Here is a 5,814-nt window from a genome sequence, read left to right on the forward strand (position 1 = left end):
CAGTAATTTTTTGAGTATATAATGAATTGAGGAAGAGAAAAAAAATTACCTAATAATAATAATATAACAAAAAATTTAAAATATGAATTTAAAAAAATATACCTGCGTCTACATTGGAACCTGTAAAAGGCTGAAAAGGCTCTAAGCCTCAGTAGCAATCCACATGTGCCATCTTAAATTGTAATATGTATAAAAATTTACCTAGTATGAAAAGCGAAGAAAATAAAATAAATTGAATTAAACCGGTAACACCACAGACGATTAAACTATAGTAAGACGTCGCATTGCTACCCAATTTTTGGAATGGAAACACGATTCCAGCGCGGCGCGAGCAGTTGGCCGAACTAATTTTATAAAGCATGCTTGATGGAGTTGTATAACTTAAAAATTTTGTCCTCATTTAATATTAATTTCAAATGTAAAATGTCTTTAAAATGCACAACGTTTTATTAATTATAAGAAAAATTAACAATAAATGAATTAAATTAAAAACTAGAACCAAATCTAAAATTAAATATTCTGAAAATCCCCATTTTCTTCGTAAGTAACATGTCTTTGACGATTTTTCTTTTAAATTCTCTTCTTACGTCCTGCAGTTTTTTTTATAAATGGTCAAATTGATTGATGCATCCAACAATTTTGTTTTAATTTCCAGAAAATGGCTTTTTCATATAAACCATGAAAATTAATTTTCGTTCTAAGGCGATACGTAATTTCTTTCCAATACTTCTTTTATTCAAAAATACACTTAGATCGTAAATTTTGGCAACACAACACACAACTCTTCTGTTATACATATATACATAGTGGGTCGATAAAAACGGTACCAATTTTGTACGCTCATATTTTCCTGAGTTATTATCTGTTTTTAATGAGTAATATACCAGTGAAAAGCTCAATATTTATAGAAAAGATTGTTGTTGTCCAGAACTCAAAAATTGTGCATCACAACATGAAGACATGCAAAAATTCTCTCAATTATAAGTTTTACAGATATGGTTCAATATTCTCCCCATTTTTATTAGCTACCATTTGCAATCGTCTTCACTAGTGATAGATGGAGCAACATCAACATCACAACGAGCGCCACAAACAATCATATACCTTGAGCTGAAGGCTCCTGAACGGAATGCTGGAATCAGCTACCTCAGAGACAAATATGTAGCTTCTGCAATTGGGGACGGACAAAGACGATTACAAATGATAGCTAATAAAAATTGAGGGCATATTGAACCATATCTGGAAACTCATAATTGAGATAGGTGTAATCTTCAAAACCAGAATTTTTGCATGTCTTCATGTTATGACGCACAACTTTTGAGTTAAGACTATCTCTGCACAGCAAGAGGCCTTCATCTTTTCTATAAATATTGGGTTTTTCACTGGTATATTAATCATTTAAAAAACTTAATAACTCAGGAAGATATGAACGAACAAAATTTGTACCGTTTTTTTTGGCCCACTGTGTATTTTAGTTTCAATTTTAACTTGTCATGCTCCTTAAAAGAATAGGTACTAACTTTATTAAGAAGTCAGTTTCACCACTTAGTAGAAAAGTAGAAAATGTTATTTTTTCCTTTCTTTATTGTTTTCTTATTGACAATTTCTCAATACTGAAAACGTTGGCTATTGTAATTACTTTCATTTAATAAATGGCACTAATTCCTACCTTTTTATTCACAGAAAGTCTTATATCTTTAATAAGTACATTTTTATTTTTTTCAGAAAAGTGTCACATTTGACAAATATTTTTTGACTGTTTTAAATACAACGGTAATAATCGAAATTTTACGAATAAATACGACGGAGTGTTTTGGCCAAATGCGTGCGGAGCAGCACCGTCAAAGCTATTCCAACATTATTATATGGGATTGAAGTGTCTTACTATAGTTTAATTGTCTGTGGGTAACACAGGCCGGTAAAATATTATAGAACACTGTAATTCTGCTTCATTGGATGAGGGTCGTTAAGATGGCGTCGCGAATATTTGGAATGATTTGGAATAAAATACGTTACATTTCGCTGTTTCGCTCTATTTCACTCTGTTTCACTGAAAGCGAATAGCTGCGTCGCATGTTGGTTAACGTGATTTCGCATATTCGAAAAAATCGCTGTTTTCGTCAATCGCAGTTATTTGTAATATTAGGCAACTGGTGCTAACTGCTATTTTTCAATAGCGGCGATTAAATAACCGGTAGCGATATATCGCTCATCACTACACGATACGTACAAAACGACAAAAAACAGTATAAAAAGTAATTGGCCGTACTTAATTAAATGGCCCACTGTTTCGATATTCATAAAAGCGAGAGGCCGTGCCCACATGCCCGTCTTGAGAAACAGAAACATGTTTTATGCGTTATTATTTTCGAGTTGAAAGTCTGCGGGATGCAGGGATTGGATTCGGGAAAATTTGAAAGGGTGGAACTTTAATTTCTTCTTTAAAATGGTTAAGCAACTTCTATATGACAAGCCTGTAAAGTAAGGAAAAGGAATGACGGGATTTTTAATGGTAAGGATTATTAGGCCCTGCATTAAACGTGCCCAACAAAGAACTTTGGATACGTGTGTTTTAGATAAGAATCACACCTGTTTGGAGTGAAAGCTTTCGCACTGACTTTCGAGGGCTTTCTTCATTCTACCTCGAACATTCTCAACTACATCTTCTGTAAGTGTTCTACCAATAGGTTTTGCATTTTTCACATCACCTGTTTGTAGGTAACGTTGCACCAATCTCGTGCAATGCTGCGTAAACGCAACTAAGGTAACAACTGGCTCGGGGAACAATGAAATTGGTGAAATGCATCGTCCGTGCTCCGTGGAATACTGCCAACCGTTAGCAGCATCAACATTTCCACTCCGAAAGTACGCCATAGTCATACCAATAAAAATGTCTTGCTCTAGTGTAAAAACCATTTTAATTAATAAATTGATACAAAAATGACACTTGATTTTGAAGTTTGAATTTGCCCGTCAAAATTAACAACTGAAAATGTAATGCTACCAACTTCACTGAAATTTTCATCATGTTGTCATTGTTGCCAACAGCTTCAGTCCTTGTTGATCACTCTGTAGGACGTATTGAAACCGCGAGCATCAGCGCCATCTGCTCGCCCTGAGACGACTTATATTCTCAGAAGTCAAATATAATAATAAAAAAAACTAGTAACAATAAAATTATAGTACAAAACACAATGTTGTAATTTAATTTTAATAAAAAAGTACATGTTAACTCGTATTTTTTATTTTATTTTATAATTATTTTATATAGGTTAGCGCCATCTATTAGCTCTGAACTAAACAAATATAAGAAACCGTGTAAATCACAGAGTCAGCAGTTCAGCACTTCAAAATTCAAGATCAGTTTAATTTAATTAAACCATGCTTTCGTCGTTTGTGTTTAAAAAAAAGTGTTGTATGCCCAATTGTAATAATAAGGATGCTTAACGTCGCCTCATCCATAATGTGTAACTCATAACGTTCTACAAATACCTAACCTACCGTCTACCGGACTTATAACGTAAATTACTATATTGTTATTAAAACGATTTAACAGACAATAATTGTACCTGTCTTAAGTTGATTACTTGATTAGTGTCGTTTTGAGTTAATATTTTTGTGATAATACATTTTTTTAACAGTTATTACAGAATGTTTTGTTTTATCTTCGACTTGAATTAATTATTATCACTGACAATTAGTCATTAATAATGTGTTATAAAATTGTATAAAAACAATACAACATAAAGTAACACATTATTAATTATTAATTGTTATTGATAATATTACCTTTGAAATTAAAAATTTAAATTCGGTAGTAGGTTTGGACCCGTGGTTTGGTCTGTTGCCTGGCTAAATGTTTTGGCTCAGGGCGGATAGATGGCTCTGAAACTGGTTCTCATTCTTATACAAAGAGTGGCCTATCCGTATTAGTAATCCGTGGACCCACTAAAGGCTGAGCAGAGCAGTGAGATGGATAGCTATGGCGCACGACTTATTTCGCACTTCATTATAAAAGTTACAAAAAGATCCGATGAAAATGAGAATTAAAATTAATACAATATACGTAACAGTATTAAAATAAAATTTTTATTTTTCTAAATTTCGAAGGTTAGGCGGTGCCTACCTTGCCTACCCTGACCAGCCGCCACTGAGTTTAGGGATTATTTAAGAGGACGCCACCCCGGTGGTCGAGACAGTTCGTCTTATCCTTTTCTGAAAACTAGTCACAAACGTTGTAATTTTTAATTGTAAATAAATAGATTAAGGACGACCTCTAGTATTATTACACATTCGACAACAGACAGCCCGAAGAAAGTGTAGCGAAGTACCGTAAAAATCGGGCTACACAACAAAATTGGTGTCAGGTGTGGGGTTAAGAGGAGTAGATACCAATGTTGACCTTGAAATTTCCACAACACCGGCTCGGCTGTCAGAGTAAGCAATAAACCACGCAAACCAACCCCTGCTTATTGTAATGATGATTTACATGATTTACAATAGGGTCTTTCACAGGCACGTATTATTTTGACGCTTTGGGTAGTGGTTCCTCAGATAAAAGTATCGATATTTTCTTGTTAGATATTTAAAAATGAAACACATTTTTTTATTTAGTTATTTGCTTTGATCGTAAATCTAATAAAGCAATCTATTACAAAAAATGAAACAGAACTTTCAATTATTTTTAAATATTTCATTTAATATCTCTTATTGGCATATTTCTTGATGTTCTAGGATCAATTAATTCAGGTAGATAACACTTCATATAAAATTGTTCGGTAATTGTTCACTTTAACTACTTCTGGAATTTTCGCGTTTTTTCTGGCTAGACAGCCTCAGGGCGTCCTCCTAGATCGTGTCCCACCATTCCTTGTGCAAATGCCTTTTTTTTCTCTCTTGTTGTGTTTCAAGGTCGCGTCAAGGTCGCGCCAAGTCTTAGTATAACTAAAGGGTAAGGAAAATTTTCATTTGCACAAGGTTTGACTGGTGGGAAACGATGTAGGAGGACGTCCTGAAGCTGTTTAGCCAGAAAAAACGCAAAAATTCCAGAAGTAGTTAAAGTGAACAATTACCAATTGTTCCAGTTTATTTTTCATTTTTTTGTCCCAAAAGTCGTCATTTTTTTTCTATTACTTGCGTTTTTAGTTTGTTTTTTCCTATCCACACTGCCAATATACATTTTTTTTATTTGTTATATGAAGTTGGCCTTGTATCTGATAATACCAGTCGTGGTTGGTATTAATTTCGTAATTACCATCATTTTTAATTTTCCAAAATGGGATTAATTTCGTCCTAATGGCTTCGTCGGGTGTTAAATTTTGTTTATACGCAGTATAAGGGCAATTTATTTCGACAAGGCTATCGATCTTTTCTACGAAACCATCTGGGGATGCTCCCAAGAAATAAACGCTTTTATCAATAAAAAGACCACAGGAAATTATTTCAATGTTGTCGTTATATTCTTCGGTTAGTTTTTTTCCCAGTTTTCAGTCAATTTCATGTATTTTTCCATGATTTAAAGAAGGAATTTTTGTTGAAATGACATTGTACAGATTGTATAGATTTTATACAGGGTTATTCTAAATGATTGTAGTCGAAGTAGGCGTGAAAACTGAATGTAAAATTTATGGTTGCCGCTCCACATAAAAAAATAGGCTGTTGCACAGTAATAAAACTTTTGGGCGAGGTGTAGTTCAAGTTGCAGAAGTATTCAGAATTCTTGGATCGGTCAAACACTGCAGCAGGTACCCTCTCGAGACCCGTCAGTCATAAAATTAGCATTTTACAAGAGCATTAAATCTTCGTATTGTGAAC

General features: G+C 33.7%; 1 long non-coding RNA gene across 1 annotated transcript; it reads right to left on the minus strand.

Annotated features, from left to right (window-relative positions):
- Positions 1-428: 428 nt before the first annotated feature.
- LOC138129766 (uncharacterized) lies at positions 429-1,899 on the minus strand. The gene is made up of 2 exons (XR_011159374.1): positions 1,670-1,899; positions 429-1,613 (listed from the first exon to the last, which is right to left on the minus strand). It is a non-coding gene; the product is annotated as an uncharacterized lncRNA (long non-coding RNA).
- Between the last annotated feature and the right edge of the window lie 3,915 nt (positions 1,900-5,814).

The sequence above is a fragment of the Tenebrio molitor genome, chromosome 4 (assembly GCF_963966145.1).
Source record: "Tenebrio molitor chromosome 4, icTenMoli1.1, whole genome shotgun sequence".
Classification (NCBI taxonomy): domain Eukaryota; kingdom Metazoa; phylum Arthropoda; class Insecta; order Coleoptera; family Tenebrionidae; genus Tenebrio; species Tenebrio molitor.